Source organism: Bombina bombina, chromosome 3 (assembly GCF_027579735.1).
Source record: "Bombina bombina isolate aBomBom1 chromosome 3, aBomBom1.pri, whole genome shotgun sequence".
Classification (NCBI taxonomy): Eukaryota; Metazoa; Chordata; class Amphibia; order Anura; family Bombinatoridae; genus Bombina; species Bombina bombina.
In genome coordinates, this window is record NC_069501.1 from 855,855,367 (window position 1) to 855,870,257 (window position 14,891).

General features: G+C 41.6%; 1 protein-coding gene across 1 annotated transcript in view; it reads left to right on the plus strand.

Moving 5' to 3' along the window:
* The window catches only part of STK24 (serine/threonine kinase 24), a 280,157-nt gene that overhangs the window by 26,686 nt on the left and 238,580 nt on the right, over positions 1-14,891 (plus strand). The window lies entirely within an intron of this gene.

Here is a 14,891-nt window from a genome sequence, read left to right on the forward strand (position 1 = left end):
ATTTATACCCTAATGTTTCTCCTACTTTTCCTTGTTTCCTCGGCAGAATGACTGGGGTAATGAGGAAGTGGGAGGGATATTTAAGCCTTTGGCTGGGGTGTCTTTGCCTCCTCCTGGTGGCCGGGTGTTGTATTTCCCAACGGCAAGGAATGAAGCTGTGGACTCTCCCTATCCGGAAGGAAAGGAATTTATCTGGTAAGCATAAATTATGTTTTTTGTGTTTGCTATTCCAAAGTGCAACATATAGCTGTCAAACGGCAGTAACATCACTAATCTTTTATCACTGAATGCAGCAGTATGTGTGCTACAAGATGGTGGTGCCCAGTCTAAAGATGCATTTATCAACGGGCTTCTGTTATGGATTAAAATAAGAGAATGGCTATAAAGAGAGCTGTAGGCACTGGAGGAAAAACAGCTTGGGGGAGTAGTAACTATGTTACTGAAGTTGTAACCAGGAGTTTAATATCCCTTTAAAAAATGTTTCTTTCTTTTCTCCTGTCCTCAGGCCTCGCCATCAGGCCAGATTTTCAGGATTATCTTGGGTGAGAGCAGGTTAATAACCATGTTTACTAATCAGCTGTTTATTTCACCTGTGCTCCAGTTCAGATATCCTCAAAATGTGGCCTGTTAGGGGGAGGCCTGAGGACAGGTTTGAAAACCAGTGAGAGAGAGCATACAATTTTACACAACTTTCCAATTTACTATTATTATTATTATCAAGTTTGCTTTGTTCTCTTGGTATCTTTTCTTGAAAGAGCAGCAATGCCCTCCTGAGAGCTAGATGAAAACATCAGGTAAGCCAATAACAAAAAGCATATATGTGCAGCCATCAATCAGCAACTAGCTCCCAGTAGTGCTTTGCTGCTGCTGAGCCTATTTTAAATTTTCTTTTTAATAAAGGATTTCAAGAGACTCTCAAGCAAATTAGAGAATAGAAGTAAATTTTTATGTTTTGTCCGAAAAATGCTGTCCATTAATCCTCAACATCTCCTGATCTGCAACAATTCAAAGTGCTTGTCTTTTCTGTAATTTCATCATTCCTGCTTTGATTGATCTAATTTGTAAAAAGTTTTCACTGGATCTGCAATTAAAGAAAGAAAGAAGATCTAGTGTAAAAGCCATTATTAAAGGGACACTGAACCCAAATTTTTTCTTTCGTGAGTCAGATAGAGCATGCAATTTTAAGCAACTTTCTAATTTACTCCTATTATCAATTTTTCTTCGTTCTCTTGCTATATTTATTTAAAAAGGCATCTAAGCTTTGTTTTTGGTTCAGAACTGTGGACAGCATTTTTTTTATTGGTGGATGAATTTATCCACCAATCAGCAAGAACAACCCAGGTTGTTCACCAAAAATGGGCTGGCATCTAAACTTACATTCTTGCATTTCAAATAAAGATACAAAGAGAATGAGGAAAATTTGATAATAGGAGTAAATTAGAAAGTTGCTTAAAATTGCATGCTCTATCTGAATCACAAATGAAAATTTTTGGGTTCAGTGTCCCTTTAAATGCATAGAAAAGACAAAATTAAACTTGCATGGTTCAGATAGAGCATGTACTTTTAAGACACTTTTAAATTCACTTCTATTTTCAAATGTGCTTAGTTCTCTTGTTATCACTTTTTGAAAAAGAATACGCACATATCCTACACTAGTGGGAGCTGCTGCAAATTGGTGCCTGCACACATTTGTCTCTTGTGATTGGCTGACTAGATGTGTTCATCATGCTGCCAGTAGTGCTATGCTGTTCCTTCACCAAAGGATAACAAGATAACAAAGCAAATTTGATAATGAAAGTAAATTGGAAAGTTGTTCAAAATTGTATGTTCTTACCAAATCTAGTACCATACTATCATTCAGAACGAATGGCACAGACCCTACATTGGTTTAAAAAAGATCAAAACAGGTTAATAATTATGGTAAGGGGCTTATGGGACATAAACCACCTTTAAATTGTAATATAAAAAATTATTAAAAAAAAATAAATTGCAATATACTTTATTTATTTTGCCCCCCTTTTTCAAGAACAGAAAGAGACCGTTGTACTATGGGTTAATAAGAAATGTGACTTGATTTGGCCAATTTACACAATGATTGCCACAGGGGGAGCTCTATTCAAATTTCAACCTAAAGATATTTAGCTGCTAATCACATATTAATCCTAAATTCCTAAATGTAAACTGCCAAAACATTCACAAGATGGCTGCTCATTCTGTAAAATTAATTTAGTAAGCAGAGAAGATTTCAGTAGCAATAGCAACATTGAATTTGCAAGCAAAGAAAATAAATATTTAAAGTGAATTTAACTTTAATTATTTATTTTCTTTGCTTGCAAATTCAATGTTGCTATTGAAATCCTCTCTGCTTACTAAATTAATTTTACAGAATGAGCAGCCATCTTGTGATTTTGTGCACAGTAAATGTTTGATATATTATAAGGCAGAGTAGTGGCCTCCCCCTCTGATGTTAAACTTTGTGTATGACCCGGTCAGCTTGCAACTTGCTATGCTATGTTCTCTGGCTGCTTACTAAATATATTTTACAGAATGAGCAGCCATCTTGTGATTTTGTGCACATTAAATATTATAGGCAGAGTAGTGGCTGTCCCCTCTGATGTTAAACTTTGTGTCTGACCTGGTCAGTGTTGTAACCGGCTATGCTATCTTCTCTGCTTCCTAAATACATTTTACAGAATGTTTAGCCATCTTGTGATTTTGGGCACATTAAATATTATAGGCAGAGTAGTGGCCTCCCCCTCTGATGTAAAACTTTAAGTGTCTGACCGTCACGGTCAGACACAGACACTTAAAGTTTAACATCAGAGGGGGCGGCCACTTCTCTGCCTATAATATTTAATGTGCCCAAAATCACAAGATGGCTGCTTATTCTGTAAAATATATTTAGTAAGAAGCCAGAGAGAACATAGCATAGCAACTTGCAAGCTGACCGGGTCATACACAAAGTTTAACAGAGGGGGCGGCCACTACTCTGCCTTATTTAATATATTATTACAGTGTGAACAAATTTAGCACAGAATACATTTATTAAACAAATAAGCAGAGAAGATGTCACAACATTGACGCCGGCAACGATCACACAGGCACTTAATATTTAACAGCAGAGCAGAGGGGGGGCGGCGGCCACTACCCGTATTTTACAGCTAACAACCACAAGCCTCACAATAAATTATCACAGCACGATCACACGATCACACACGATGGCATGGCTTGTCATTCTGATGAGTGATGACTTACTTGTGTGATGAGCTGTGTTCTTGGACTCTGTGATGACGGCTCCTTCCAATCCTTAGTCAGGTCAGGTGACAGGTCGTCAGGCAGGACGGACCAGGGGGGCAGCAGCTGCGATATGCGGTCGGTTAGCTCTCTCTCAGGCAGGCTCCTCCACTCGTTACTTGGCTCACACTCCGGCTCACAGTGACGTGGTGACAGTCCGATTGAGCCAGTCCCAAACAGGCAGCAGTGGCGCTGACTGTTGTTCCCGCGCCGCCAGACTGCTTCTACTATGCGCATGCGCAGTGGACACCGGCATAGACCGTAGTCTACAGCAGAGCCAGGGAGCTAACACCAGTGTTCATTGGCTGAGCCAGTCTCCAAGGGAACATACGAGGCCTCATTAGAGATGCCTCATATAACACTTTTTTCAGCCGCGCTGCTTCTGCAAATCACCACCGGGATGCCTCACCTGCCTCCTATGAGTGCACGTCACTGGTTGGCGCTCTGCAAATAACCGATAATAATGATCCCCTCCAGTTGGGGGCTTACCGTTTAAGCCGCTCAGAATAAGAACCAATGTGTGAATAACCACAGTTGATGGGGTTAAGATACCCCTGATGAAGTCACTATTAGCATGAAACACATACGATGGATTTTTTGCAAGCCAATAAATAAGTTCAGGTGTTTCAGCCACACCCATCAGGTGCATACAATGCAGCACCTAACAGTAAAACCTCCATAGACAAGCATTGGCAGTTGTTCTGAAGAGCACAATAAGTTTAAATATGGGATGCCATCTTTGCCAGGAATCAGTTTGTGAAATATCTGCCCTACTAGATATGCTGCAATCAACTAAGCCCCCCCCCCCTTTTTTTTGTTGTTGAGGTTTTTGCACACAAAGAAATACAAACATCTATTACAAAATATGAGCTTACAGCTTGCCAATAACTGAACAACTGTAAGCGCTTTTATTATGAAGTGGAAGTGTCTAGGAGCAATAAAATAACCCAGTCACAAAGTGGTAGGTAGACCATTCACAGAGAGATGCAGCTGAGTGCTGAAGCTTGTAGCATGTAAAAATCGCTATTCATCTGTAGCATCACTCACTACAGAGTTCTAAAATGTATCTGGAAGCAACATCAGCACAAGAACAGCATTGAGAGCTTCAGGAAATGGATTTCCACGGCCGAGCAGCTGCATGCAAGGCTCACATCAACATCCACAATATAAAGCATCAGCTGGAGTACTGTAAAGTCGTTGGACTTTCGATCAGCGGAAATGTGTTCTCTTGAGTGATCAGTCATGTTTCACTATCTGGCAATCTGATGGGAGAATCTGGTTGTGGTGGATACCAGGAATACACTACCTACTAGAATGATTGGTGCCTACTGTAAAGTAAAAACTTGGTGCTTTCAAATTTGTAGCAACATTTTGGGGAAGGCTCTTTCCTGTTCCATCATGCTTGTGCCCCTGTGCGCAAAATGAAGGTCATGAACATACGGATTGACAAGTTTGGTGTGGAGAAACTTGAGTGGTCTACATAGAGCTCTGACATTTACCCATTAAACATGTTACGGTACCAACAGGATACCAAGGTTAATACCAGATGAACAATGTCCTGCATAGGGAATCAGCAATTCACAACCCCGATCAGTTTCCCCTCAAACATGAGACCAAGCTCCACATTTCAGGTTTAAAACAGAATGACATTTATTAAAAGGCTATGCCTAGTATTTATGCAGGTCTGACCCCAGATGGGGGGGGGGTTTGAAAGACTGTTGTACATTACATGGAGGGAACACGCCCTTTTGACATGATACAATAGAATTATATTACTTAAACACTTCAACCACAAGACACTCTTGGCCCTTCTTATCACTTAGGCGTTTTCTCTCTGGAGGTGATCAAACAATAGAATGCTTAGCACTAATTAAATTATAGCTGGAGCCAGCAACTTGTGTTTAGAAAATAGTTTCTTAAAGCTAAACACAGTTAACTCCTTCAGTCCTGACAGAAGGGTCTGTCACATAGCTCCCCCCTTGTGGAACACTCCGGCAGACCCGGCTTGACCCTTTTGCGGGTCAACCTGGGGATGACCGGACTAGGAGGTGGTAGGCATGTCAGTTTGCCAGGATAATCCATCTGTATTCCCGTTATGAGAGAGAATTCCTGTCCATACAAACAAGGGTTCAACTTCCTCAGTGCCCAGACTAGGGCTAAACAGTCCTTCAAAATCCCATCAGCTTCTTTACGAGTTTGTTGTACCTGCTCTTTATAGGTATCCACAATCCCTTCATACTGACATAGGGTGCCCTTGAGTTGCTGCACCTCACTATGAGCCAGCGTCAGCTTCTCCTCAAGTGTCGCTAAGTTTGTCTTTAATGTTTCATGTCCCACTCTCAAGCTGGTGTTTTCTGCAGTCTGTCGGTGCAGCTGGTCTAGCAGAGATTCCTGTTCTAAACGTGCTTTTTCCTCTGCACTCCTCTTCTCTCCCGCTAGCACTGTTACATGATTATTTAACGTGACCATTTTATCCTCTACGTGGCTCTTCTCCTTCATCAGCGCATTGTAACGTGACTCCCACATATCAATAGCGGATAGAGATTTACTGAGCTCAGCGTCCTGGGGCTTAGCAGCAGGTGGGTCAGTCTCTGCTGCACGGATCTGGGCACGGGTAGTCACAGGGTTAACATCCGCGGGACCCATAGGAGCGTAGGCAGAAACAAGGGGGGCCAAGGTATTTCCAAGGAGAACATCAGCTGGTAAATCCTTCATGACCACCACATTCACAGGTCTAGCGCCCACTCCCCAATCCAAATGTACCCTGGCAACAGGTAGGCGGAACACAGTGCCCCCTGCTACCCTCACAGCCACAGTGTCTCCAGTGTGCTGTTTCTCAGACACCAAGTTCTTTCGAAGCAAGGTCATGGTAGCACTAGTATCCCGTAAACCACTGACCTCCTTCCCATTCACTTTAACCAGTTGCCGGTTATTCCGGAGGGCAGCTTGCACAAGGTCTGCCTCATGTAGGATGCCCCAGCATTCTTGCGCCTCTACGTAGCGGGCCGCAGGCTGAGGATTACGTGGGATTCCGCTGGCGGGTCTTCTCCAGGACTGTGCTTGGTTCGCTGCATTTAGGGGACACTCTGGTCTTTTGTGCCCTAGTTGCTTACATCCAAAGCACCGAATCGGTTGTGAGTAGCCCCGCAAATTGAACCGGGCTCTCTGAGGGTAGTTCGTGGCCAGAGGCCGTGCGGTATAGCGGTGCGCTGGGGGTTGGTAACTGGCAGCTGCTGGGGTGACTGGGGGTCTGTACTCCACTCTAGCAGGGGGCTTAGTGGTAGCAGTGTCCAGTTTGCGGGCATCCGTATACTCATCTGCCAAGCGAGCCGCTTCATGCAGGGTGGAGGGTTTATGGTCCCTAACCCACTCTCGAACTCCTGCGGGTAACTTGTCGAAGCAATGTTCCAACAGGAATAGCTGCAGCACCTCTTCCCCAGATACGGCTTGGCACCCCGCTATCCAGTGAGCTGCTGTGCGGTGCACCTTACATGCCCACTCAAGGTAGGAATCACCAGCTAATTTAACAGTGTCTCTGAACCGCCTTCGGTATGCCTCCGGTGTAACCGCATACCTGGAGAGCAGAGCCTCTTTTACAGTATTATAATCCCCGACTTCCTCATCTGGAATGGCCCGAAAAGCCTCACTGGCCCGGCCGGATAATTTTCCGGATAATATCATGACCCAGTCCTCTGCGGGTACCTTGTGTAGTGCACATTGCCTCTCAAAATCCGCAAGGTACCCATCAATCTCTCCTTCTGTTTCCAGGAAGTTTTTAAAAGCTGCAAAATTTACTTTTCTCTTTTCCACTGGGTTTGCTGCAGCGCCGCTTTGGCGAAGTAGGTTGGCCTCCACAGCTGCTATGACCCGGTCGATAATTTCCGCAGATGGGTTGGGGCCATAATGTGCCAGTCTTATTTTAACCGCCCGATCAAAGCTTGCTTCTGCGGGGGTTCTGTCTGATATGCTGAGCCCATTGGTTCCTTCTGTCCCTGGTACTCTTTCCATCTTAGTATTGTAATAATCCCCCTCTTCCTGAGGTTACTGGCTTGTGTAGTTGCTCTTCTGGGCGATAAGGTTCATTCCGTCGCTTGCCACCAATTGTTACGGTACCAACAGGATACCAAGGTTAATACCAGATGAACAATGTCCTGCATAGGGAATCAGCAATTCACAACCCCGATCAGTTTCCCCTCAAACATGAGACCAAGCTCCACATTTCAGGTTTAAAACAGAATGACATTTATTAAAAGGCTATGCCTAGTATTTATGCAGGTCTGACCCCAGATGGGGGGGGTTGAAAGACTGTTGTACATTACATGGAGGGAACACGCCCTTTTGACATGATACAATAGAATTATATTACTTAAACACTTCAACCACAAGACACTCTTGGCCCTTCTTATCACTTAGGCGTTTTCTCTCTGGAGGTGATCAAACAATAGAATGCTTAGCACTAATTAAATTATAGCTGGAGCCAGCAACTTGTGTTTAGAAAATAGTTTCTTAAACCTAAACACAGTTAACTCCTTCAGTCCTGACAGAAGGGTCTGTCACAAAACATCTTTGGGATGAATTGGAACTCCAATTGCAAGCTAGACCTTCTTATTTTATATCAGTGTCTGACCTCATAAATGATCTTTTGGCTGAATAGGCACAAATTCCTACAGAAACACTCCAAAATCTTGTGAAAAACCCTCACAGAAGAGTTGACGCTGTTATAGCCACAAAAGGGGGCCAACTCCCTGCTAAAGTCTATAGTTTTACAATGGGATGTCCAACAAGCTCATATATGTGTGATGTTCACGTGTCCACATACTTTCATATAGTGCACCTGCATAATGTAGTCTCAGTTTAACTAATATAGTAAACTAGGATTTTGTTTCTCTTAAAGTGAATTTAAAATTTCATAAATCCAGTGTCCGGTTTTTAAAAATACTATTAAAAACAGGGGCATCTTCATTCATGAAAATTTACATTGCAGCATATTTTAGAAACACAGTTCCTTTTTCCTAACGTCACCATTGACAAAACCGGTTTCCTCCAATCATTGCTTCCCCCCAGAGCGTCCATCTCGTGAGGCCACGCCGTGATTGGAGGAAGCCGGTTTAGTCATTGCTGTGTAAGTACAGCCGGAAAAAGCAGGCGGGGGATCGCCGATCCGGCTTTGGTGAAGAAAAAAATAAGTATTTGTAAAATACGCTGTAATGTAAACTTTCATAAATGAAAATGCCCCTGTTTTTAATAGTATTTTTAAAAAACAGGTACTGATTCATAAAAAATTACATTCACTTTAAGTGAAATGTTAAAGTGCAACCTTTTAATAGAGTATTTACATTTATAGTAGATTGGTGTTTAAAAACTAAGTAGGATGTTTATAAAGCTGAGAGATGGGGCCTACATGAGGTGGTTGAAAGATGATCCCAGGAGTTCCCACTGAAAAAAGTCTAGTAAATCCTTCTTGTGTTGCAGTGCCACACAAATTAATCTTGCATATTTGTTACAATCTTGCTGAAAGTGCAGCGGCAGCAATGAATATTATTGGTGATCAGCTGTTTCTAAATGTGCCAGTTGTACTCTGGGCAACATCTGTTGTTACACATTCAATTAGAAAATACAGAGGCTCAGAGACCTGAAATGAACCTTCTCTTTGCCTTACTGGAGAGCTAAAATATATGCATCCGCTATACAGCTGGTTAAATTGAATACTTGTTAATTTATTAATACATTTAAGTACCTAATGTAATACAAGCATAAACAGTTGCTGAAGGCTAGGTCTGCATTCCATCAAATTGTCTTCAGGGAAATTAAAGGGATATTGAACTAATTCCCCCCCCCCCCCCATCTAATACAGTATTTAAAAATGTCTTAGAGTGCTTTTTTTCTTTTAAAAAAAAAAAAATGGATGAACTTCAGTATAATGCCACTGAGATATTAAGTCTTCTAATTTCCCGGTGCTTAAAGGAATGTCATTTTTTTAATTAACTAATAAATACCATCATAGACACTCATAGTGCACACAGGGGAGATGGTGTTCTGTTTTTTGTTTTGTTTTTTTGTTGTTGTAAATTTCCTAACTTGATAGCAGAGTGAAATACATTTAAAACATATATTATATATATATATATATATATATATATCTTTAGCAATGCACCTAGATATTGTAAAATACATAACTGTTTATAAATACACATAATTTTATGAAGGTAGAATTATTAATAGCAAAGGCAAATCTAACCCTTGACATTTATTATATATACTGATGTTAGCTGTGTTTGTCTATAGACATGTGGAATAATACCAGGGTAGCTTATTGAACATTAATCTGTTTTTAGAGATTTTGAATACATATGTGATTGGGGGTTTTCATTGTTTATTATTTCATTTAAATGATTTCTAAACTCCAAAACTGTAAAACGTGAATTTTTAAAGAAAGATTTTTAATATTTACAGTTTTTTTCCCCATGAATATTGCATTGTCCTTACACTACACATTTTGCTATTATAATGAAAACATGGATTTTCCATAACATGTTATCAAAGTGGCAGTAAATACAGTATATTTGCATAATCAACACAACACATGATATAAAAACAATGTAATAGCACTTAGTCTAAACTTCAAATGCGTAGTAGATTTTTTTTTTCTGTCAAATTTCAGTTATGTCTGTCTTCACTCCCTCTATCTTGTGACGGCAATCAGCCAATCACAAATGCATATACATACAGTATCTCACAATAGTGAGTACACCCCTCACATTTTTGTAAATATTTTATTATATGTTTTCATGTAACAAAACTGAAGTAATGACACTTTTCTACAATGTACAGTAGTGAGTGTATAGCCTGTATAACAGTGTAAATTTGCTGTCCCCTCAAAATAACTCAACACAAAGTCATTAATGTCTAAACCGTTGGCAACAAAAGTGAGTACACCCCTAAGTGGAAATGTCCAAATTGGGCACAATTAGCCATTTTCCTCCCCAGTGTAATGTGACTCGTTAGTGTTACAAGGTCTCAGGTGTGAATGGGGAGCAGGTGTGTTAAATTTGGTGTTATCGCTCTCACACTCTCTCATACTGGTCACTGGAAGTTTAACATGGCACCTCATGGCAAAGAACTCTCTAAAGATCTGAAAAAAAGAGTTATTGCTCTACATAAAGATGGCCTAGGCTATAAGAAGATTACCAAGACCCTGAAACTGAGCTGCAGCACGGTGGGCAAGACCATACGGCGGTTTCACAGGGCAGGTTCCACTCAGAACAGGCCTTGCCATGGTCGACCAAAGAAGTTGAGTGCACGTGCTCAGCGTCATATCCAGAGGTTGTCTTTTGGGAAATAGACGTATGAGTGCTGCCAGCATTGCTGCAGAGGTTGAAGGGGTGGGGGTCAGCCTGTCAGTGCTCAGACCATACGCCACATACTGCATCAAATTGATCTGCGTGGCTGTCATCCCAGAAGGAAGCCTCTTCTAAAGATGATGCATAAGAAAGCCCAAAAACCGTTTGCTGAAGATAAGCAGACTAAGGACATGGATTACTGGAACCATGTCCAGTGGTCCGACGAGACCAAGATAAACTTATTTAGTTCAGATGTACAAATATTTTTATTCGGTTCAGATAGAGTCAAGCGTGTGTGGCGACAACCAGGTAAGGAGTACAAAGACAAGTGTGTTTTGCCTACAGTCAAGCATGGTGGTGGGAGTGTCATGGTCTGGGACTGCATGAGTTCTTCCGTCACTGGGGAACTACAGTTCATTGAAGGAACCATGAATGCCAACATGTACTATGACATACTGAGGCAGAGCATAATCCCCTTTCTTCGGAAACTGGGCCACAGGGCAGTATTCCAACATAACGACCCCAAACACACCTCCAAGACGACCACTGCCTTGCTAAAGAAGCTGAGGGTAAAGGTGATGGACTGGCCAAGCATGTCTCCAGACCTAAACCCTATTGAGCATCTGTGGGGCATCTTCAAATGGAAGGTGGGGAAGCGCAAGGTCTCTAACATCCACCAGCTCCGTGATGTCGTCGTGGACAAGTGGAAGAGGACTCCAGTGGCAACCTATGAAGCTCTGGGGAACTCCATGCCCAAGAGGGTTAAGGCAGTGCTGGAAATTAATGGTGGCCACACAAAATATTGACATTTTTAGCCCAATTTGGACATTTCCACTTAGGGGTGTACTCACTTTTGTTGTCAATGGTTTAGACATTAATGGCTGTGTGTTGAGTTGTTTTGAGGGGACAACAAATTTACACTGTTATACAGGCTGTACACTCACAACTTTACATTGTAATTTCTTCAGTGTTGTCAAATGAAAAGTTATAATAAAATATTTACAAAAATGTGAGGGGTGTACTCACTTTTGTGAGATACTGTATATTCTGTGAATACTCAGTAGGAGCTGGTGACTCAAAAAGTGTAAATATAAAAAGTCTGTGCACATTTTGTTAATACAATAACATTACATGCTCTATTTGAATCATGAAAGTTTAATTTTGACTTGAGTGTCCCAAATTGCACTCTACCTTCATTATTTATTTTGCCTGTTCTCTTCCCTGTAATGGCTGCAAATAGTGCTTTTTCCAGTATGCTTCAGTCTTAGTGACCCAGCTTTAAGATACACAAGGAGCAAAATTCCCTGAATGCCCTCTCCTGCTTCACCAGTTCAGATGTGTATATTTACTTTGCATACATAAACAAATTACTTTTAACTGCTTGAGTGTGGAAGACAATATGTTGCTCTCCTCACTAGGTTCACAGTGCAGATAACAACAAGGTGTTTTACTCCTGGTGGGTCCAAAGTTTGAGTCATATCCTGGGCACCCCCCACAGCCCACACTATAGTGAAGAAATGAAACAGCAGTCTCCTTTCTCATAACTGGCTCTAGTCTGAACATCCCCTGATGTCACCACGTGCGAGTATGGTTATGGAGCAAGCTACAGGGATTTTCTTGTTAGTAAAACTGCTGATGAGGGAGGGCATTAAAAGCCCATATCACAGCCCAAGATAGGAACAAAATATTCCTTATTTGAAAGGGGGTAGTCTGCACTAATTTAGGGTGCCTGCCCCTGGCAGATGCAGGTAATCACCACAAAAATGTTAATAGCCTCCAGCAGCACTTAAAGGGACATGGAACCCAACATTTTTTCTTTTATGATTCAGACAGAGCATGCAATTCTAAACATCTTTCTAATTTACATCCATCATTTTTTTGTTCTCTTGGTATCTTTTGTTGAAAAACAGACAAGCTCAGGAACGTGCACGTATTTGGAGCACTATATGGCAGTAGTTTTGTTAAACTATTATCCATTTGCAAGTGCACTAGATGAAAGCACAATTTCCTGCCATGTAGTACTCCAGGCACCTACCTAGGTATCTCTTCAACAAAGAATACCATTGGAATGAAGCCAATTTGATAAATAAAAATAAATTGGAACCTTTTTTTTTTTAGTTGTATGTTCTGTCTGAATCACAAAAGGAATTTTTGGATTTTCATATCTACTGTTTACTTAGGGGGAGGGCTCAAAGTAGCCCCCTGTCATTAGTATGACAATAACTCTCCTAATGTATATGAGAAATGCCTTATGTTGCCCCAAAAATACTAGAGAAACTTGAGGTCCCTTATATGAAAGCAGTAATCTTGCTCTTTCAAATGAGTGATCCTGTGTTCATCCAGTTTCCTGATAATTGTCATAACAATGACAACTACTTCTTAGCACTGTTTCTATTTTGTCTTGGGATTTTTTTTATTATCCCCTTCCCATAGAAATATATCATTAGATCTTTTGAGTGAGGTCTCACTATTTCAAAAAGTGGTCTCATGCCCTTAAAGCTAGCAGTGGTCGCCATAGTAATAATGATCATCTGGAAGCAGTCGCTAGCTTTATTTGATGTTTTGTTGATGTTAGGTCTTATATATCCTTATTTCTCTAAACTAATAGAAAAGGAATCATAATAAATAGGAGAACTGGATGAGTGTAAATATAGGGCATGGCTTGACAAACCCAGGGACCCTGGCACCCTGTTTTGCAGCTGATGACATCATGCTGAGTGTAACTAAGCAGTATCACTAGCTACTAATATGTATGTTTGTTCCTAACATACAGTAAGAGTATCTCTTATTGATACCATATCTATATAATATAATACTAAACAATGGGGCGGCAGAACACACCTTCCCTCACCTGTGTCCCATTCTCTTTCTGTTTTGTCCCTCGTTCTGCCCCTTCACTTTTACTGTAACATCATTTAATAAACCTAGAACTCTGCCGCCCTGTTAGTCGCTGCTGTGGGGTAGCACTGTTTTCTTCATAAATGGAAAGAGTCCACAGCTGCATTCATTACTTTTGGGAATTCAGAACCTGGTCACCAGGAGGAGGCAAAGACACCTCAGCCAAAGTCTTAAATACCTCCCCCACTTCCCTCATCCCCCAGTCATTCTTTGCCTTTCTCCCATGAGGTTGGCAGAGAAGTGTCAGAAGTTTTCAATAGTCTATTATGGAGCGTAGTACTCTTCGAGATGGGATTGGAGTTTTAAGTAGTCCTGTCAGCCTCTCAGTGAGAGCATGGGTGAAAGTTACAGTCCGGAGATGCAGGGAGAGTCTTTCTGCGAAACCATCCCAACTCATATTAACAGCTCCACAAGCAATCCGCGTTGATGAATTTCGCTGCCTGCTTTTTTCTCTCAAGTCCATGGCAGAAGCGACGCTACTATCTGTCACACTTGAAGGGCCGTGTTCTTGTTACACGGCGTAGATTCCGTTAAGATCGTTCCATTTCACTTTCATCATGGATGTATTGTAATTACAACTGTTTATCAGAGAGGGGCTACAACCTTTCGGGGATAACTTTAACATAGGGTCTCAGTAAGGCTCCTTTTTTGTATCTAGGAATCAAGGGTTAATATCTCCTGAGGGGGGTTATTGAACAGGGAGGTTTATAATCATGTTTATGTGATTCTGTCTGCTACTGTGTAGTGTTGCTTCGGCTACTGGCTATTTTGGCACATATGTCTAGTGACGCAGCCTTTATGGTCGGGCTTGGTTTTGCATGGACTGCACGGTTTACCTTGTGACCCCATTTCTGCTTACCTGACTGTGTGGTGACAGAGAAATCCTGGTCCGCTGGTGTCTGGTTCTCTGGAGGTGGTGAGTGCCCCAGCCATTGGGGGTGTATAGTGCCATTGATATTTTTCTTATTGGTCCAATTTTTATTCAGTGTCCCAGTTATGGAGGATTCAGATTTTTTTGGAGATTGATGTCTCTGATTCAGACTCTACTTCTTGCGAAGAATATGAATTGGCCTGGTGATACATGCCCATCAGTTATGTTACAAATGCTGTTTTAAAGTTCTCTGTTCCTCGGGATCAGGGAATTAGGTGCCCACTGAACTACCCATCTCTGGGGATTCTTTTTCTAACAAGACGAGTTCCCTACCACCAACTCTTACTACGCATGCAGGTAACCCAAACGCTACTTATCCTTCTAGGGAGTGTGGCCTGTTCCCACCGGAGGTTACGACACGGTTCTGCAATGCCATATCTTTGGCGCTGGCGCATTTGCACCTCCCGGGAATGTGCTTACGATATTGT